General features: G+C 40.1%; 1 protein-coding gene across 4 annotated transcripts in view; it reads left to right on the forward strand.

Moving 5' to 3' along the window:
* Positions 1-6591: 6591 nt before the first annotated feature.
* NRF1 (nuclear respiratory factor 1) overlaps positions 6592-22571 on the forward strand; it is a 136230-nt gene continuing 120250 nt past the window's right edge. For 3 of the 4 annotated variants that reach the window (XM_060020873.1, XM_060020874.1, XM_060020876.1), the window contains exon 1: positions 6592-6706. The gene's annotated coding sequence lies outside the window, so the exon portion shown is untranslated. Of the gene's footprint in view, positions 6707-16500; positions 20808-22571 lie in introns of those variants that run through there. The other variant, XM_060020872.1, reaches the window with a different exon arrangement.

Consider the following 22571-nt stretch of genomic DNA (forward strand, 5'->3'; position numbering starts at 1 on the left):
GTGTCGAATTTTCCTTGATTTCCCTCATTGGTCTTTTCTTTCCATTTATTTTAGCCATCTCCAGCTTAATTCTGGCCTGTTCAGCTTATCTTTCAGGGACTGATATTAGGATAGTAAGGAGAAGATATCTGGTTGGGGATCTGGGGATGCCTAAATCCTGCCTTTGCCAGCCATCTTCCCTTCCTGTGAGGTCCCGGGGGGACTTACATGTACAGGGAACAATGACACAACCAGGCAAAAGAGAACTTTATTATTAGCTGGGTATTTGGCCTCAAACCACAATGCAGAAGTCAGGAAAGATAGGCTGGACTCTGGTCATGTCTGTCTGCCTATTCTCCCCCATCAATACCCAGATATGAGTCTTAGACCCTTACTGCCTAGTGGGACAGAAAACCACTCTCAACAGAGAAAATGAAGCGAAAGACAAATCCGCAGTCTCTTTGCCCAAAGGCTAGGTCTGTCCCAAGCCTTCAGAGGTGGGCAGTAGCCCCAGAGCCTGGTAAGCTCATGGAAGAGGAAAAGAGACGATGCTGGCTGGGGTGCCTCCAGCAGGGCAAGGGCAGCCCTTGTTACCACTCAGGATATGTTGAAGACGGGAGACAGACTGTAGCCACTCGTGCTGAACCTTTTACCCTTTAAAGGCTCTATCCCTAGAAAATGTAACTTGTCCATATTCTCCAATTTTAGCAAGCTTTTCTTCCTTCATGGGGGTGGGGTGGAGTGGGGTGAAATTTCTTGCTTCTCACCCTGACTTCACGCTAAAGAGGGTGAAGAAGGGGAGAGTCTTGAGTGCCCTCTAGGGACCAGTGGCTCAACTCATATTTGGATTCTAGCGAATCTACACTATTCTGATCTTGTCAGTGCCTTGCTCAAAATTGTCATAAGCTATCTGTTGCCTACTGAGTTAAGAACCAGTTCCTAAGGAGGCCATTAGGACCCTCTACAGTCTCAACTGACCTTTTTTTTTTTTTTGTCATTAGAATGATTTTAGGATTATGGCATGCAGAGCAAAAATAGGAAAAGAATGCAAATATAATCATCCAATAAAGAGGTCAGTTGGATCTAATCAAGAAGGGAGGGAACCTGTGTGGTTACCAGATTTTTTCCAGACCTCATAACCTAATCAATAGGTCCAGAAAGAACTAGGTAAAGCATCATGGGAATCTAATCTGTACAGGAGGGTCTGGAGAACCCTGTTGACATAGCATCACACAGAAGGGACTTGGCGTGTTCACAGTGGTGGCAGAAGAATCTGACACATCTTGGCCAAAAAGCAACCTCAGGCTGCTGAGACAGGACTCCCCATTCTCCTGCAAAGATAAGCCCAGGAGGCTTGATGCAGTACCCTCAATGTGCTCGGGATGGTAAATGTCATTTAATCCTAAGACAGTTTAGAATTAAATACGAGAAAGATGAAATACACCAAATCCATAGTATTCATTTTTGTGTTAACTTTAGTAGTATTCTGTGTAATTTGGCATTTTCAATGTTTGTAAGATTTAGATAATGTATCAATTAGAGAATCTGACAAATTAGCCTGTGATTCCAACGTAAGATATGTAACTGAATAATTGATTTTGGACTCGTGTTAGAGATTTTTACTAGTGTGCAAATAATATTGAAAGAGAATCTGACGTCCTTTATAAGTTTAATATATTAGATTTATAAGAGTATTCGATTAATAGCTATTTGCTAGATATCTGACTAAGAGCAAGTAACTTGAACTTTTTGCCTTGGTATTCTCACCTGTAAAATAAGTATGATAACAGTACCTGTTTCATAAGGTTGTTGCGCGGGAATGAATGAATTCATACGAGAGCTTGCAATACTGTTTGACTTTTAATGAATGCTCAATAAATAAGTTATTGTTACTAAGTATATGAGGACGTTTTGTTTGTTAGATCAGGCATTTAATTACCATATTTAAAAGGCAAAGTGAATATACTATGTATATAAATGCTGATTAAAATGTTTAGGGAAATTTATTGACAATGTTGTAAGTGAAGTAGTTATTTAAGGGACCTTAGTGTATTCCAATTGAGTTGAAGGAGCATTAATCAGCCTCTTCGCAAGAAAGACAAGGTCCATGTTTCCCACTGTAACCCCAGCACCAAGGCATTTGGTACCTAATAGGTGCTCAATACATATGTGTTGAATTGAACTGACAAGTCATGTAAAAAAAAGATTCTAAGATGGTATAACCCATAGACACTGTGAATTGAGACAGGGACCACAGGAGGAGGAGCTTTGAGGGAAGATACAGGGGACAGGCTTTAACCTACTGAAATTATGGCTGCTGTATGACATGAGCTCCTGGTCACAGTCTGAAGTCTCATGTGTAGGGCAGACCCACGGGAAACAGTTTGGAACAGGAGATATATATTATGGGGGATCATCAGCAGAGCTTGGGTTCAGTGAGAGGAGGGCCCTTTGAAAATGATTGTTAAAACTCCCTAGATATATAAATAGATGAGATTAATGAATTAACCTTAAAGGTGTAAGGAAAGATGGGTTTTTTAAGTTGTTACCTTAATATAGCAAATATTAATTAAAAAAAAACAAGTAACAATAAATAGTCTTTTCTGTCCCCTCTCCCACAAATCACCCTTAGGTATAAAAGAACTCATCTTGACATTTCTAACCTTGTTACACACTGCTCCCTTACACAAATCCCTTGTCTTGGCATCCCTTGAAAGCTCTTCCCAACTTTTTTGGGGAGTCTCCAGGGATAGAAACATGTGTTCAGGAACACTTATTCATCATCATCATCGTCACCATCACAGCAGCCACCACCTATCATACCTGTATTTTGTACCAAGCAATTTACATGATTAATGGTAATGGGAAGAGCTAGTCATACCCAGCACTTACTATGTGCTTCCCGGGTGCCAGGTACTGTCGTTAAGCCCTTTGTGAATATTATCTCCTTATTTCCATGTCATGGGTGAAGAAAAGGAAGCTTAAAATGTTAAACCACTTGCCAAAGTCTCACAGGTAGGAAGTGGTACGGCCGGGCTTTAAACCAAGAATTTGACCGCAGCACCCATGTTATGAAGCAACATGCCTCCCCAGTATTGGCCTGTGGCCTCTGAAAGCATGTGCTCTGGCCACTTGGGCTAGCACTCTGTGGAAATGCAGACCCTGCTTGGGCCAGTCCTTGACGTTCCCAAAGAGGTAAAACTCCCTTGAAGTTGCTCCCAGTGTCAGGTTCCCATCCATCCTTATTGGGTTGGGGCTGTGCACATTCCTAAGCAGAGGTGGGGAAGCTGCTGCTGCTCTTGGAACTCCACGCAGTTTATCAGTGGGTCCTGAAGAGTCCCCAGTTGCCCCAACTCTTCTCTCTTTGTTTCTATCTCCCCCTAGGAGTTCTCACATGACTTCAATTCTGATTACCTGAGTGCTTACTATTTGTATCACCACTCACTTGGTATTTAGCACACAGTATAATTTTTTATAGGTAACCAGTCAATCAAATGACCATTCCAACTTTGTTGGAATCTAGCTCTTCTTTAATCTCTTACGGTAGATTTGTCTGCATTTTTTCTGAGACTGATTCTAGAATCTCAGGTCATTTTGAGTCTTTTGAATAGAGCAACTGGGGTTCCCAGGCTCACTTGTCTAGGGAAGTACAGTGGTCCTCTGTATCCACAGGTCCCTCATCTTCGGACTCAACCAACGGTAGATCGAAAATATGTGGAGAAAAAATACAAAAAATTCCAAAAAGCAAAACTCAAATTTGCCATGCACTGGCAACTACTTACATTGTATTTACAACTATTTACATAGCATTTATATTGTATTAGGTATTATAAGTAATCTAGAGATGATTTAAAGTATACAGGAGAATGGGAAGATGTGGGTGGGTTCCATACAAATACTACGTGGACCATCTTATATAAGGGACTTGAGTATCTTGGGATTTTGGTATCTGTGGAGGTCCTAGAATTATACCCCCTCATATGGTGAGGGCCATAAGCCAATGTCGTTTGTATTTCTTTTTCTTTATTTATTTTTGTAATTTGTATTTCTGAGGAGGGTAGACACAGAGGTCTTCTATCATATGAGTATTGAAGATCTACTGGGACCTCCCTGGCAGTCCAGTGGTTAGGACTCCATGTTCCCAATGCAGGGGGCACGGGTTCGATCCCTGGTTGGGGAACTAAGATCCTGCATGCTGCACGGCATGGCCTAAAAAAATTTAAAAATGATAATAATAATAATTAAAAAATGATAATAAAAATTTTTTTTAAAGATCTACTATGAGACTGGCATTGCACAAGATGCTGGTATATGGTCATGAACAAAACAAAATCCCTGCCCTCCTGCAGCTTCTGGATTGTGGAGGATACATGGCTGGAGAAGTACTGTGTAGAAAGAATAACGCAGTGCTTTCAAACTTTTTTGCAACTGAAATCCAAGAAGAAGTGCATTTTATAGCATGATCCAGCACAAACACACACACCTATGCACATACATTTATATATCTGAAATGAGTTTCATAGAACAAGAGTCTTACTAAGTTTGACGTTCTCTGATATTTTCTATTTCTTTCATGAAATGTTGGTCATGGCTCACTAAGTTAATTTTGTGCTTCATCAGTGGGTATCAACCTGCAGTCTGAAAAAATATGGTAATGGTTAAGAGCACAACTCTGAGGCCAGGCTGATGGCTTTCAGACCTGGCTCCACCTTTTACTGTCTGGGTTTGAGCAAGCAATCTCTACATACCGTTGTTTCTCCATCAGCAAAATGAGATAATAATAATAGTAGTACCTACCTCATGGACTCCACTTGAGAATTAAATAAGAAAGGAGATAATGTGTGTAAAGGACTTAAAATAGGGCCTGACACAAGGTGAGAGCTCAATAAACATAGGTGGTAAATACTGGGTGTGATGATGGAAGGGAGAAATGAGGGAACATTTCCTAGAGGAGACCTTAAGGAGTAGTAGGAATTATTCAGGGGCAGGTTTAAGCAGATGAATAGAAGGAGAAGACAGAGAAGTTTTGTGCAGAGAGAGCAGCCCTTGCAAAAGTTGCGAGGTGCTAGAACTTCCTGTCTTGTATGACCTGAGAGCTTCCCAGTTTGTTTGCAGCCTGAGGGAGAAGTCTGTGACAGATGAGGTTAGAGATGCAGCAGGGGCTGAGATCACGAAGGGCCCTGCAGGCACCTCAAAGAATTGTAGACTTTAACCTATGTGTAATGGGACCTTATTAAGCCTGTTAAGCAGAAAAGTGACATGATTTACTTTTTTGAAAGACCATTCAAGCTGGAGGGTGGAGAATGGATTGGGGAAGGCAATTCCTGTGGCAGGGAGACCATGAAGGGTCTATTGCAGTATCTTGATGAGAGATGAGAGTCACCTGGACCAAGGTAAAAATGACAGGGAACAACTGCTTTAAAGGATCTAACTGATAATGGCACTTCAGGGAGAAAGGAGTCATGGATCACTCCTAGGTTTCTGGCTTGAACACCTGGGTGGTAGGCGGTGACAATCTCTTAGACACGCTGGACAAAAGAGACATTCCGTGTTTAATTATGTTGAATTCTGAGGTAAATGGAATCTTCTTGAAAATTAAAGTATCCTGGTTTTGTCAAATTGTTTTTTGACACTCTTTGGGATGTTTAGTAATTCCCTAAAGCAACGGTTCTTAAACTAGGGTATGTATGACAATCCCCAGGAGAATGTGTGTATTTGGGGGTGGGGTGGGACGGGGGGGGGGTGTTAGAAATGCGCGTTCCTGGGCTAAGAAGCCAAGATCCTGGAGAGACCATTTGGACTCCAGGATTTAAATAATCAGTCTGAATGACTCTGATGCAGGTACTCTCCAGATCACAATTTAAAAAACAAAGAACAACAAAAACTACCTCTCCTGTGTCTCTAACAGTAGTTTTTCTAGTCTCCACCCCTCCCTACTTCTCAGGCACTTGCTTGGGGGGGTCCCTATTGCTTCTGACTCCCTCCACTCATCGCTCATGAGAGTAAGGACTTCCTTTTCCTAACAGGTACATCTCCAGCGCGCCCAGAAGAATACTTGGCACCGAATGGGCCCTCTGGAAATGTCTGCCAAACGAATGAATGAGCGAAAACATTTATATATTGCTTTGTACAAAAACTTTAGCTTTTAAATACTTGGGCAGGGTTTGAAATAGGGAAGCAAAGGTGATTTCAAAGAAAGGGTGAGGGAGCGACTGGCAAGTCAGCGCGGAGGAAGAGGAGGGGAAGCCCCTCTCCGATTATCGAAGCACGCTCAGGAGGTCCTATTTCCCGGGGCTGGGGGGCGAGAAATGTGACTATTTACAGATTAGCAACCATCTTGGGTCGCCTGCGTTACTTCCCCGGGGCGTGCACATTTCCCTAATACAGTTGCTTTCGTGATTCCGGCTCCATCCAAACCTCTACAGGGAAATGTGAACGCGGTGAGACCTCGGGGGACGGCCGGGGTCCGAGCCCAAACACCCTCCGAGATGCCCCGCCGAGACAGTGCCGACCTCCCCATCATGGCGGCGGCCGGGCGGGGAAGCCGAGCCCGTGCGTAGCGTGCGTGCCTCCTCTCCCTCCCCTCCCCCTCCTCGGCGGCGGCGGCGGCGGCGGCGGCGGCTTAGGCGGCAGCGCTCGCCATTGCCGCTGGTGGCAGGAGGCTGCGAGGAGCCGGCGCGGTCGCAGTCTCCACGGCGCAGGCCCACGGTAGCGCAGCCGCTCTGAGGTGAGTGCCCTACCGCGCAATCTCCAGCTATTTCAGCCCCGGCGCAGCCGCAACACGCCGCCCGCCTGCCGGCCGGCCGGCCCGCCCCGCAGCCGGCACCCTGCCGCCCCCGGCTCCAGGCCTGGGCCCCTGCCGGATTCGGCCCGCCTCGGGCGGGGGGCCCCGGCCCGGCCCAGTCAAACCGCCACCCCGAGGATGCACAGGCCTCACTAGGCCCCAGGCGTCCTGGCGGGCTCGGGAGGGAGGCTCTGCCCTCCCGAGAGCCCCAGGGTTCCGGCCTCCCCCGCCGCCTGAGGCTCTCGGGGCCGCGGCCTCCTCGCCGCCGTGGAACCCGGGGCCCGGGCCCGGCCTTCCCGCGGCTTCGGGAGCAGGAGGCCCGGGAGAGCGCGCCGGCCTGGGAGCGGGAGGTGGGCGGGCTGCGCGGGACGGGGGCCGCGGCTCCCAGCTCGCCTCCTTGGCCCTTCCCGGGTCTGGTCCGCGGGCGGCGCGGCGCGGCGGGCTGGGCCGGGGCGCGGGAGCTGCTGTCTCCTGCGGGAGAGGAGGCTGGCTCTTCGGGCAACCTCCGAAGCTTCCCTCCCGCCGGGGTGGCGTGGGCTTGTTACCCAGGTAGACTGAGGGACGCTGGAATATGGCGCGTTGCCCACCTTCTTGCAAGTTAGGAGGCGGCAGCGGCGGCAGTTCGAGGAGGAGGGCGCAAAGTCCTTTTGTACGCAGAAATAAGGAGCGACATTGTGTTTTCTTCCCTAGCAGAGATGCTGCCCGTGGAGGGGGCTCGGTTCTTCCTGTGCTTGGGGTGGTGGTCCCCTGTGTGAGGGACAGGGGGAGTGGCACGACCTCGGGAAGGAACTGAACCTTTGCCACTGGAACGACAGGGGCTCTGGATGGCCTTGTGCATGGGTATTAGCCCACATCCCCAGCCTTTCGGGGAACTCAAGGGTTTGCCCTTTGCATGTGATCCACTTAACTGGGCGATGATGTCCACCACCTCTCTCACCTGTTGTGTCGTTGCTGTACGTCCTGAAGTTTCGATAGTCTATTTGACTGTGCCCATCAGAACTTGAAGTTGTTTAAAAATCTTAATATTTTTAGGGCTTCAAATGATATCCAGCCAGTTGGAGGAGCTGTTGCCTGGTATCCATCCCTTCTTAAACATTAGATTAGCATATATTAATTGCTTACTTTACAGCTGATGTCACTTGTGCTTAATTCTTTCTGTGGTCAGAGCAAAATTCACATTTTCTTAAGTGTGTAGAGACAATGTATTGGAAACTCTTAAGGTGAAAGGTAGTGTGAGTGAGACTGTCAGCTCTGCGGGAGAATGGGTATGCACATCTTACACCTTTTGTCGAGGGCATCATCTGCTGTCACAGCTCACAGTGATCCTTTCCCCATTTCACCTTCGCCCAGCCTTTAAAAAATTTCCTTTTCCTTTGGTCTTGAACAGTAAGTTATTGAGTTGTTCCTCACTCAGGGGAGGGGCGACTTTGGAGATGCTGGGGTTTTTTCCTTCCCTTAATTCAGTAGTGGCCTGACTCCCTAGAATTGTGTTTGAAGGTTCTTGATGTGTTATTCCATAGGTAGTGAAAATATGACTAGCTCCACCTGTGCATCCGAGTGTAATTTCCTTATTTTATGAGTGCAAAGGCAAACATACAATTATCAAATGTAAATGTAATGTAGTATAACTATTCTTAACTTGGGTCCAGAATTGTGTGCAGACTTTTTTGTGGGGCTTTTTTTTTTGACAGGAGTTAGATGTGGCTTTCAACAAGGTCCATCAGAATAAGAATTACTGTTTACTATCTTTTGGTTCATCTTTATTTGAGGTCCTTTGATTTCATCTGCCTGCCTTCCTCCTCCCCCCACCCCATCTCAAACTCAGTATACATGAGGAAAATTACTTTTTGCTTGGGAGTCTTGGTATATTCTCATTTAGGGGGGAAAAAAAAAGGTTTCTTATCCCCAAGACAGGAGTTTTCTTACCAGGTTTTAAGGAAATTCAGCAGATTTAGGGAAGTAATTATAGGAGTAGGAGATAACGAGGGCCCTTGTCCAGATATAGAGGGAATTAAAGAAAGGATTTCAGGTTTCCCTCCCAATTCATGTATACTCCAATGGAACCCAAAACTGTACGGTTTTTTGGTTTTATTAAGTCACAATTATGTATCCATCTCTAATTTTTTAGGGCGCTAAAGACCGACTTCCCATGATTTAAATATCTGAGTTTGCATTGCCTATACATCATAGGTTCAAGCAGACTTACTTGAAGAAGTATTTTATGTGAAATGATAGAAAATGGTGACTTTTAAGGGAAATTTAAGCTCCTTGTAGTCTGGGGTTAATTTTTTTTTTTTTCCCGGTACGTGGGCCTCTCACTGTTGTGGCCTCTCCCGTTGTGGAGCACGGGCTCCGGACGCGCAGGCTCAGCGGCCATGGCTTACGGGCCCAGCCGCTCCGCGGCTTGTGGGATCTTCCCAGCCCGGGGCACGAACCCGTGTCCCCTGCATCGGCAGGCGAACTCTCAACCACTGCGCCACCAGGGAAGCCCCTGGGGTTAAATTTTTTATACCTCTTTCTGTATATGTAATAAGGCATTCAGTAAATGTTTGTTGGGGAATAATAATAATGAACAGTATTATTGAAATTAAAATTTTTTCACAAATATTTGAAGAGGTATGCTGATTTTTTGGTTTCTGGAAGTTCTGTAAACTGTCAGCCTTTAGAAGCACACCCTCCAGTCTCTGGAGAACAGGAAGTTATTGCATAGGTTCAGCTTCTGTCAGATATCTTTAGGCAAGCCCAGTCCTTCACGCTGCAGTGGGCTTGTTCATCTACTCAGTGCCACTCTGAAAAGTTGGAGGGTAAAGGGGAGCTCTGTGGGTTGTTGAGTCTCAGAAGTGTCTGCTCTAACCTCAAAAGTTTTGGCATTACTCTCTCTGGGGCTGTAATTAATCCAGGAAATTCGATATTTGAATTTAGACGTTTATGTATATCTATGTGTGATGCTTAATAATACATATATAAATAGTATTTGGAAAATCAGTCTTACAGGTAAATATCAATCTTTGGTTTTGTAAAAAACATTTAAGAAAATGTTTTATACTGAAGGAAATTCTCTCTGTTCTTTCATGTTTTCCTTGAGAGCTAAAGCTAGTGTTTTCAGCCTGAGCTTACCCAAATATAATTTTCCATGAATGCTTAGTAAAACAGCAATGACAAAGAAACCCACTTGTTAAGTTTATTTTAGAAACATTTTATTTAGACCAAGTCCAATCAGTATTTTTTTAGGCTCTGGATACATGTTAAATTTTGAGCATCATGTATCATATAGTTCCTTCCTTATTAACTAGGGAGTGGATTATCCACTTTCTTGGCTTTTCAGCTAGTGCTTTTATCCATCAATATTTTACTAAGGAGAACAGGCTGGAAGAGAAAAAGTAAAGGAGGTGAAACAAATCAATTTCAGGTGTTTCCAGAAGATTATAACCACATTGAGCTATTGGAAACTTTTAATCCTGGAGCAACAAGAATGCTTTGTCTGAAGTTATTTTGATGTAATGAGGACAAAACTTAGAAAATAAACAGAATTTTTGATTGCTCAAGGAAAATAAGTGGATTATATATACCTTGGAATATATATATTTTTTCTGCAGTGCATTTCATAATTAGGCTAAAATGATTTCAACCCCACTCAGTGCAGTTTAGTAACTGAAGCTTCAAAAAGATTTCATCATGTGGTCTTTAGTCCTAAAATGTGAACATTTATATGAACTGAAGAAAAATCAGAAATACAACTTCATAGAGATATTCTAGTGTATTTTTAAAAGGATCCCCTCCCCCAAAACAAAAACAACCAAAGCAAAACTAGGGGGTGGTTAAGGCAGGCCTACCACATGTGTGATCCTTGAGGTCAATCTGTATTGTATCATCAGCAGCAGTCACTTAGATAATAAACCGACCATAGGAATCTTCTCCAGAATTCCAGACTTGGTAGCCTTCGTTATCAAACTGCTCCCGAGCCATCAGATAATTTCTGAGGAAGCCATGTCTAGTAAGGGAGGGGTGTGTGTGTGTGTGTGTTGGGGGAGAGTTGGTGAGGAGGAGAGGGGGAAAGGGTAGATGATACTGGTAAAAGAATCTAGTTTTACAGATTGGGATGATCGCTGGAATTTTGGAGATGTAGTATTTTTAAAAGAAGCTAAAAGAGCTACTTTCGTTTGGGTCATCAGTTTGGTGATATACAGTGTCTGCCATTTGTAGTGTATTGTTTAGTATATAAGCACAGTATTTAGATTAGTTCATGTATGCTGATTTCTGTGGTTACGAATGTGAAAAGTTTGGCTGACAGTTTAGGTGGACGTTTTCTTCAGAACTCTTAAATGGTGCCTGTTGGATAAACTATGACAAGCCTTTCTCAGAATCATGAAGAATGAACTATGTATGCGTAAATATTTAGACCATTTTAAAAAAAGAGCTTATATTTTACTGTTGGTAGTTGTAAAGTCTACTTTTTAGAACTTGGAGAGTCTGTTTTGTTGCTGCCACTGAATGCTAATATGGTTAGGCTGGCAGCTAAACCTACAAAGAACAAGAGGAAGTGAGGAAATGTTCCCATGAAACATTGCTTAAAACTAAGCAGTGGACTAGAAATGGGGAGCTAGAGACTAGGGGACTTAATTAGTTTTATGTTCAAAAGAGGATGAGGCGTACCCTCCACTGAGAAGTAACCTTAAGTGTGTCCTCACTCTGGAGTTTTGCCATTTATTCACCAGACACTGATTAAAGACATACTATATTCCAGTCATGTTCTAGGTGCAAGAGTAACAAATAAACCGTGGGCTTTGTCTATAGCGGAGAAAGATAAGGGTGCAACTAACTATAATACAGTTTGTTGAGAACTAAAATAAAGAAAGAGTGGTGTGGGATTATAGAAGGAGGGAGGGAATTCTGGGGGAAGGGGTGAGTGATACAGGGAGAGTAAGTGAGGTTAAGGAAGACTTTTCATGTAGTGGTTGCTTAAGTAGGACTTTGAAGGATGAGTAGCTGTTTTACTGATGAAAAAGAAGAGGCTAGATGAAGGGAATGATAGTCTGATTTTAGAAAGCAAGCAGATTTTGCTGTACTTGGGGAGTAGAGGAAAATGAAGCTGATGAGGTTGTGGCCTGATTGGGAAGAGCATGGGGGAGTTAAAGATTATAGTTGGTTAATGGATGAGGATGATGATGCCTTTAATAAGGTAGGGAATGTATAGGGAGAACAGAATTTGAGGAGGAAGGTAATAGGGTATGATGCTAGGTGTGGGAATCAAGATATGTCAAAATAGGTTAGGTACCTGAAGACTTGGACTGGAGTTCAAGGGGAAGAGGGGATCTATTAGGAGGTTTGTATTCATTGGCATAATGTCATATAGAAACTGCAAAATAGTATAATATCAAGAGTGAGGAAACAACTAAGGCAACCTTGGGTAGCATCTATATCTGAAGGTCAAGTGGAAGAAGAGAGGCCTGTGAAGGAAGTTGAAAAACAATGGCTGAAGAGATAAGATAAATGGTATAGAGTTGAAGAAGCTGAGGATAGGGATTAATGGAATTTTAACAGGATTTAGCAATGTGAAATACTACGGAGCTCACTGGGATAAAAACTGGATTTGGCAATTAAGAAATAAAGTAAATTTTCTGAATGTGTTTATGTGTGTATATGTATGTATTGTTTTGCCATGAATCATGATAAACACAATAGATTTCTGGAGTCTTATTGAATATAGGGGTAGGGCCTTAAAACACAATTTAATAGATGACCCGTGCTTAGAAATAGGTCCTGTTACTCTCCTTCTCTCATGGGAATTACAACATTAAAAACTTTGGGAGATGACTTAAATTTTAACAATTAGAGTTCATGTATTTGAGTATATATAGTATCGTATATTTGAGTTTATAATCTTTAAAGTTTATAATCTCTTTTGAAGGATTTTGAAGTTTTATGATATTTATAGGTTAAGTGCAGGGTTTTTTAACCTGGGTTTTATAGTTCTGGGGTTCATGGATATATTTTGGCTGTGTGATCCTGAATCTTGAAATAGTTTGAAAAATACTGTGTGGGCCTATATGATTTTTCTGGGGAGAGGGTCCTTAACTTTTATGGACCCTCTCAAGGGGTTGTTGACATACAGAAAAGTCAAGGGCCTTTTTGGTAATGTTAATGATTAAGTCAAATGTTGGTTGTGTCAGTTGGCTGAAATCAGTTATCCTGACTGGGCTAGATCAAGCAAGGGAAAGAAACTTTGAGTAGGTGTCTGGGGTGAGGAACTTTGGGAAGATGTAAGGTACCTTTCGGAGATAGGAGTAGGAGCACCAGAAGGAAGGTGGGAGGGATGCCAAACCACAGCTTAACCAGCTTCAGGATTTTGTCAAGTCATCTGAATTCCTTGCTTTTTTATATTCCAGAATTCACACTGTATATGACTATTCATGCACTCTATACAATAGGCTTTGTGCGGGGATCAAATTACTATTGTTTTAAAGAGAAAGTGAGTTTTGAAAGAAAGCTAAATGGTTCATTAGACTGCACTCAAATTCATTTTTTAAAAATTTAATTTTTATTTTATATTGGAGTATAGTTGAATCATGCTGTGTTAGTTTCAGGTGTACAGCAAAGTCAAATTCATTTTTAAGGTGGTAGTTGTTTATATGCACTTCGGAAAACTTCTAAAAGGTACATGTACCAATCCAGTGATCTGGGACAACACATTTATTCTCTCTTTGCTTAATTTTTCTGACCATGAAATGAAAATACCATTGGCCTGTCTTATAGGGTTTATGTGAAATATGACAATTATGAAATGTTTTGAGGTCTAAAATTATATAATGGTAACAGATTGCTAGTGTTCACATTTCTTAAGCCATTGATAAAACCTGGATTTTTAAAATTATTTATTTATTTATTTATTTTTGGCTGTGTTGTGTCTTCGTTGCTTCACATGGGCTTGCTCTAGTTGTGGCGAGCGGGGGCTGCTCTTCGTTGTGGTGTGTGGGCTTCTCATTGCCGTGGCTTCTCTTGTTGTGGAGCATGGGCTCTAGGAGTGCGGGCTTCAGTAGTTGCGGCTCGCGGGCTCTAGAGTGCAGGCTCAGTAGTTGTGGCGCACGGGCTTAGTTGCTCCAAGGCATGTGGGATCTTCCCGGACCGGGGATTGAATCCCGTGTCCCCTGCATTAGCAGGCAGATTCTTAACCACTGCACCACCAGGGAAGTCCCACAATCTGGAAATTTAAGCAGATTATTTAATAATGTTTCATACTAGAACTTACTTGATTCCTAAAATATTTCATATGAAGTTTTAGATAATTGGTCATTTTTACTTTCTTCTTCTAATCTTCGGATCTTTGAAATTGCATTAGGAGACAGTTTTGTCAGCTAGGCCCTGGATTCTGGGCAGTGATCTCCAAATTTTATTGTCACCCTTACAAGTAAATTTTGAGCACACATTCTGAATCACATTTATTTATAAATGGTATTCCTGTTATTGTACTAATACATTTATGTACATTATAAAATATGTAGAAGGTAGAAATTTTAAAAGGGTCAGATAAAAATGAATATTTTCAAATGTCTTGCTGATTGAGTTAATGATGGTTCAGTAATTTATGAGTTTGATTTGCTTGTTTTTATAAATATATTTGCTCATAATTCATTTTTTTTCTGTAATTAATGCCAGTTGGCAACTGTATAGGTTACCCTGTAAAAGTATTGGTAAATACAAGAATTACATGAATAAACATATTGGGTAATCTTAAGAAAATTTGTGTTATGCAGCTTGCAATTGGGCTTGTGTTTGTGGATTATGTTTACATTCACTAAATCTGTCCCTAAATAGAACTGGAGTATTTTCTTTGTTCACCTTTTTTTAGTCCTTTGTCTTTCATTAAACAATTGTAAAATAAAATTTTCAGTAATAGATCTTTTATATAAAAATAATCACAAGTTAAAGAATCAACCAGGGTTTACTACATAAAAACACCATCATAGAACTAGTCTGTTGACCCCAAACTGGCTTTAGGAACTAAGTCTAAAGAAACAATTCCAGTATCACCAATTATGTGATTGAGTGTTAAAATTTTTGTCTTTCTTCCTTAATTTTTATCTTTATATTTTTAAAGTTTTTCTACATTGAAAATGTATTATTTTTGTAGTGAAAATTTTTAGAAAGGAAACAAAAAATCCCCCAAATCAATGGTTATTTTTGGTTTATAAGCATATATGTGATTTTCATTTTCTTTCCTATAGCTTTCATTATTTTTCAGATTATTTTTAATGAAAATGCATTAACTTTCATAATTAGAAAAAATAAACATAAGTATGAATAATATAATTATGGCCATAGGGAGTCAACTATCAGATTTTGGGCAGGCAAGTCACTTATCCTCACTGGGCCTTTTTCCCCATTTGAAAAATGAAGAGGACAGAATGGTAAAGTTTCTTCTAAATAAAAATTCCTTCTAAAATTAGTTCTGAGTCTCGTGTTACGACATGGTAAACAACAAATATATTTTCTTAATGTAAAAAGGTACGTATATGTGTTTATTATAGAAAAGCGAAGAGAAGAAAATTTAAAATAATTGTATATCAGTCATACATATTTAACAATATTTTAATTATATGGTTTTAGATATTTTCCTAAGTGTACATGTATGTACTTGCATGCACACACACACACTGTGCATGGATATACTGTATATGATAATATAAAATAATACTCTGTATATTATCTTGAACCAAAAATGTCTAAGGGTGTTTGATTTGTCTATTTTTGCCCTGAAACATTCTTAATGGGGCAGTTATAAATCCATTTTAATGAAATATAAAAGATATTAAAGTTTCTATCCAAATACAAATTAGTCCAGGAAATGCTTACTCTCTGTTTCATGCTCTGTGTGGTTTTGCTGAGGTAAGGGTAACTTGGAGTAAGGGCGGAAGGGCTTGCCTATGAAAGCTTACTTAGTGAAGAATGAGAGCTAAATCCTGGGTTAACCTCAGTTTCATTCACATATTAACTTGCTTTTTCTCCACTCTGCCCTCACACTTCATGAGCCAAGATGCCTATTTGTAGGATAGTTTCTAAAGCAAACAAGTTTGTCTCAGTATTATTAGTCTTTTATCTTACCCTGGGACCTTCTGAGTTGTTATATTCCCACTGAGAGCAAATTGATATTAGTAACAGCTGTCATATAATACAGGAGTGTTAAAAAAGCTTGTTTGTTTGTTTTTTTAAAGCATTATTTGTGGGGAGTTCAAAAGATTTTATGTACGTAAAATATAAATATATAAATATAAAATGCTATGTAGTCTAGTTCATCCTCTGCCTCAGTGAAGTATGTGATATATATAATTTTAGTTTTATGTAAAGAATATTGGCTCTTGGGCTTCCCCGGTGGCGCAGTGGTTGAGAGTCCGCCTGCCGATGCAGGGGACACGGGTTCGTGCCTCGGTCCGGGAAGATCCCACATGCCGCGGAGCGGCTGGGCCTGTGAGCCATGGCCGCTGAGCCTGTGCGTCCGGAGCCTGTGCTCCGCAATGGGAGAGGCCAGCAAAAAAAAAAAAAAAAAAGAAGACTGGCTCTTTCTCAAAGATTTTGTGCAGTAGATTTTCTTTAGAAAAGTTAGTAATATAATCCAATTTTCTTGCCTACTCATTTAGTTCTGTCTTTAATCTTTCTGGTAGCTAGTTTGTTTGTTTATACAACATGGAAACAAATCTAGGGTAAATATTTCCTTAGTTATCACAATATCTAAAGTAGTCTAGTCATTTTCCATCTAAGTATAATACAAAGCCTGCGGAGGTATGTATTGGAAGAAAAAAAGTCTGATTTGTTTATTCTCTTCCCTTCTACTTTGAAAATTAGAATCTTTTCCAGGAGAAAAACTTTATCATTTATACTTGACAATTAAGATGCTTAAGTCAGTGTCTTTCAGACATAGGGAGAGGTGGACAATCTGGGAATAAAAAGTACAAACTTTTTGCCTCAAACTTTTTTTTCAGTTTTTGTGTTTGAAAGATGTGAGAGCAGTCACTAATCCTAACTTGAGAATCCACCAAGATGGATTGTGTTCATTCTGAAGAAATCCATTTTGTAGCTAAATGAGTGGTATATATCTAATGTCCTTTAAATAGGTAATCTTTGGTTAGTATTAATTTAGGGTCTTTGGTAAGGTAGTGATTCTTGTGTTTTAGGCTAGCACAGTTTTGAAATTATCTTTTTTTTAAAGAATAATGATTATTTTATAACAATAATTGTTTTCCCTTAAAGGTAAAAGAATATGCAGCTGTTCCATGTAAATATGTATACTCAGATTTGGCCTGCCAGCAGAGTTTAAGAACTTTATATCCAATGGCCTAATTGACACCTCTCAGATGCCTCAGATGCACTTCATCCCAAAATGAGATTCCCTTTTCAAACTTGGCCCTGTTCCATTCTTTCTTACCTCAGTGAAGGGTATCACCGTTTCATCTATTTTCTCAGAACAGAAACTTGGTCTTTCCATATTGTCAAATCCTGTTTAACTTTCTAAATAAGCTCAAATTATCCTCTTCATTTCCACCATTATCACTTTTGTCTGGATTGCTATTGTTTCTTTTCTGGACTGTTGAAATAACCTATCACTGGTCCACCTGCATCCACTCTGGCTGAGCACTAATCCATTCTCCTCATTGCAGGCAGAATTAATTGATCTTTTCTAAATACACAAGTTTGATCATGTCCCACATTTAGGATGAAGACAAAGCTCTTTAATGTGGCTGTACTTACCTTTTGGACTCATTTTCTATCAAACATGCTGCCCTAACCATTAGACCTTTCCTATTGTTCCTTCTGCCTGGAAAGCTTTTTCCTCTCTTTTATCTGGTAAAATCTTGTAAATTTTATTCAAGTCTCAAGCATCATTTCCTCAGGGAAGTTTTACCACATTTCCCTTATTTTTATACTTTTTCTTCACCATTTATGTCTATACGTGTCATTTTACATTTGTTGATATATTACTTGATATATGTCTGTCCCTCCCACCAGATTGTAAGCTTTATGAAAGTAGACATCATGTTTGTGTCCATCACCATGCACAGTGCCTGACACATAACTAACTAATAGTATTTATTTGAATACATGATAGTAGAAACCTTGCAAAATTCACTTGTAATATTTTATCTTATTATTAGATTTTTGTGGTAGCATCTAATATTTTATAATTTTTAGGAACTTGGGAATGGGAAGAGATTCTAAGTCATCTAAGCCAGCTCAGCTCCCCAAAGTTACATGGTCATCAGTCTTCTTGAACACATCCAGTGATAGGAAATCATTTTGGTGGGTACTAACTACTGAAACTCGGTTTGGTCTTTAATACTTTTTTAGATGGTTAGAAAGTTTAATTTCAACTGAAGTTTCTCCCTGTAATTTTTACCTACTGGTCTCACTTTTGCTCTTTAGGACTTCCAAAAATAAGTATAGTTTTTTTTGTTTTGTTTTTTTTTAAATAAAGTCCTTTCAGTCATCTCTCTTTTAGTTTAAATATCCCGAGATCCTTAAACCTTCTTGGAAAGGTAATGAGATATGCCGGAAGGATAGAGTTTGGGGGCTATGTTAGTTTCCTAGGGCTACTACAACAAGTTACCGTAAACTTGGTACCTTAAAACAACAGAAATTTATTCTCTCATAATTCAGAAGGCCAAACGTCAGGAATCAGGTGTTTGTAGGACCACAATCACTCTGGAGGCACTAAGAAAGAATCTGTTGTTTGCCTCTTACAGCTTTTGGTGGCTGCTGGCATTCCTTGACTTGTAGCTACATCACTGCAGTCTCTGCCTTCATGGGCACACTGTCTCCTACTCTTCTGTAATCTCTGTTGGCCTCACTCTCATAAGAACACTTGTCATTGGATTTAGTACCAACCTGGATAATCCCAGATGATCTCCTCATCTCAAAATCCTTAATTTAGTTACATCTGAAGGAACCTTTTTCCGAATAAGATAACATTCATAGTTTCCAGGAGTTAGGATGTGGACATATCTTTTTGGGAGCCGCCATTCAACCCACTAAAGGGGCTCCTGGGTTTAAATCTTGATAATGCTACCTCCTAGCATTTTGCAACCTTGAGCATGTTGCTTAATCTCTCTGAGCCTGAATCTCTTTAATTTTAAGACAAGGATAATAATACTTGTATCATTGATATGAGGAGATTTAAGGAAAATTCAGGTGAAGTACTTGACACATGGTAACTAACTCTACATGTTGCCTTCCATATTATCAAACTACCCTCACCCTACTGCACTTTCTCAGGGCCCCTAGATATCAAGCGTGGCCTAGAACCCAGCACAAGTGCAACTGGTCTGATAAGTACAAACTACAGTGGGTCCATTTTTTTCTGTTTTTTGGGGCAGTGTATAGCCACTATGATTAATGTAGTCCAAGTTTGAATTATGTTTATTTGTAGCCACATCATAAGATTACCTCATTAAATTTAGAATTGATTAAAACCCATTTCTTTTTCATTGGTGTAATTATTAAACTTCTATTGTGTAGTTAGGTGTTTAGAACCAAGTGTACATTTTCACATTACATTGTATGTTATAAGCGTTACATTATCAAATCATAGTGCCTAGTGCATAATGGGAGCAAAATTTATGCTGAATTTAATGTTGCTGCATGGTTTAAAGGAATCTTTTTTTTTTTTTTTGGCTGTGCTGCATGGCTTATGGGATCTTAGTTCCCTGACCGGGGATCGAACCCAGGCCCCTAGCAGTGGAAGCGCAGAGTCCTAACCACTGGACCGCTAGGGAATTCCCTAAAGGAATCTTTAAACTATCTACTTTGGTGTTGTTCAGAGAACATTTCTTAAAACAAACGCTGGGGTGAATATAAAAAGGAAGAGAGTTACCATTGAAGTAGCAACTATATCAATTATATTGGGCAGATGGATGGCATCACTAGATACCCTTTCAGGTAATCAATGGCTGATCACTTCCAGGTTGATGGATGGGTTGCTTTTGATACTTCCATCAGGTATATGAGATATGTGTCCATTGCTTATTTAACAAATATGCATTTAATTATTTCCATATCTGCTAGTATTTGGAATTTGCATTTGAGATAAAACACTGGAGAAATGGATGATGTAGAAATGGTGTTTTTAAAATAGTTATTTTAGAGTATTACATGCACATTGTTAAATGATCAAACAATATAAAAGGAATTCAATGAAAAATGAGTTTCCCACAGTTTCCCACCCCCAAAACAACTACCACTATCAGTTTTCTTGTGTAATCTTCAAGGTAGGGTAAGCAAAAGTGTGTGTGTGTGTGTGTGTGTCCTTTTTAAAAAACGCAAATGATTGCTTATGTGCATATGGTCCTCTAGAAAGTGTTTTTTTTGTTTGTTTTTGAATGTCATGTTTTGTATCCTGACCCTCAGCACCAGTGTAGGATTTCTAGTTTTTTTACCCTATTGTTGAGAGACAGGGAACCAAATTTCATAGCTTTCTATTACTGATTTGATTGTGTGGGATGCCTTTCGAAGAGAGTTGTATATTATATAGTTCTTTGTGAAAGAATTCTCTTTATAGGCTGTTTATACCAGGGAAATAAAACCAGTTTTAATTCAGACCACTTATTTAGAAAATGACTGAAGAAAAACTCATGAAATTGGTTTAAAACATCATCCTGGTGTTGCCTGAGGCCTTTTCATGCTTGCTAAGTGAATTACTCATTTTGATTATATTGACAGCAAGGCGAAATAAATTATTTCAAGAGCCAGGTAGGTAATATAGGTGTAGTTTAAAAAGAGCTAGAAAATTCAAGAATAGAGGACTATGGTAGCCATAACATTCTACCTTGGGTTATTATCTGTGGGGTTTTTTTTTCCCCCTCTTTTGTTAAAGTATAAGCCAATGTTTCTCTTTTTTTAATTATTATTTTATATTGGAGTATAGGGCGTGATTAACAATGCTATGCTAGTTTCAGGTGTATAGCAAAGTGATTTAGTTATACATATATCTATTCTTTTTCACATTCTTTTCCCATATAGGTTATTACAGAGTATTGAGTAGAGTTCCCTGTGCTATATGGTAGGTCCTTGTCGATTATCTATTTTATATACAGTGTGTACATGTTAATCCCCACCTCCTAATTTATCCCTCCCCCCACCTTTCCCCTTTGGTAACCATAAGTTTGTTTTCTAAGTCTGTGAGTCTGTTTATCTTTTGTAAATAAGTTCATTTGTATCATTTTTTAGATTCCACATATAAGTGATATCATATGATATTTGTCTTTCTCTAACTTACTTCACTTAGTATGATAATCTCTGGGTCCATCCATGTTACTGCAAATGGCATTATTTCATTCTTTTTTATAGCTGAGTAATGTTCCTGTATGTATATACCACATCTTCTTTATCCATTCATCTGTTGATGGACAGTCTACCTTGGGTTATTATATGTGGGGGTTTTTTTTTCCTCCTTTTTGTTACAGTGTAAGCCAGTACTTTTTTTAAAAAAAAAAAAATTTTATTTATTTATTTAGGCTCTGCCGGGTCTTAGTTGTGGCACATGGACTTCTTAGTTGCAGCATGCATGCGGGATCTAGTTCCATGACCAGGGATCAAACCCAGGCCCCCTGCATTGGGAGTGCAGAGTCTTACCTACTGACCACCAGGGAAGTCCCAGGCCAGTGGTTCTTAATCTTTGGTTTCAGGACCCTTCTTAATAGTCATTGAGGACTCAAGAGCTTTTGTTAATATGGGTTATAACTTTTGATACTTACTGTATTAGGAATTAAAACTGAGAAATTTTAAAAATGTTTATTAATTTTAAAATAATATACCCACTACATGTTAAAGTTAATGAAACATTTTAATTAAAAATAACTATATTTTCCGGGCTTCCCTGGTGGCGCGGTGGTTGAGAGTCCGCCTGCCGATGCAGGGGACACGGGTTCGTGCCCCAGTCCGGGAAGATCCCACATGCCACGGAGCGGCTAGGCCCGTGAGCCATGGCCGCTGGGCCTGCGCGTCCGGAGCCTGTGCTCCGCAATGGGAGGGGCCCCAACAGTGAGAGGCCCGCGTACCGCAACAAAACAAAACAAAACAAAAAACTATATTTTCTGAAACAAAAACAATTTAGTGAGAAGAGTGATATTGTTTTACAGTTTTTGCAAATCTCTTTAGTGTCTGGCTTGTTAGAAGACAGCTGGATACTCCTATCTGCTTTTGCACTCAGTCTGCTGCAGTATGTTACAGCTTTGGTTAAAGTATAAGAAGATCTGTTTGGAAAAGGGAAGAGTATTTTAAGAACCTTTTTAGATTACTGTGGATGATATTCTTTGATATTACATGAAAACTCAGCAGTGTTAATTTCTTAAAGGTGAATTGCAATGTGGAATCTGAAACCATATCTGTGCTTTGTTATGTTAAAATCTATTGGTTTATCATGCACTTTGAATGGATCTTTTAATCCATGCATAATTTTGTAACATCATACATTGATCATTTGGAAAATATTAGTTTACTGAGTTATGCAGATCTTCTAAATGTTGACACAAAAATCACATTCATTAACACTACCACTGATCTCATCAGAAAAGACTTTTTTTTTTTAGAAAAGACTTTTAAGAATGGAAGGCTATCAAGCTCACTGTGGCAGATACAAGTTTTCCAAAATTCTAATTATCACTTGAAGTACCCAGTTTTATCATTGACAACAAATGCTCTCAGTTGTTTTCCTTGAAGTGATAGGCTCACTTTGTTAATTTTTGAGAAAATAACTATCAGTTACCCAGGTCTGAATAGCCATACAGTTTGTCAGCTACTCTTTCAAGTAAAAATGGTATTCCTT

The sequence above is a fragment of the Delphinus delphis genome, chromosome 9, assembly GCF_949987515.2.
Source record: "Delphinus delphis chromosome 9, mDelDel1.2, whole genome shotgun sequence".
Classification (NCBI taxonomy): domain Eukaryota; kingdom Metazoa; phylum Chordata; class Mammalia; order Artiodactyla; family Delphinidae; genus Delphinus; species Delphinus delphis.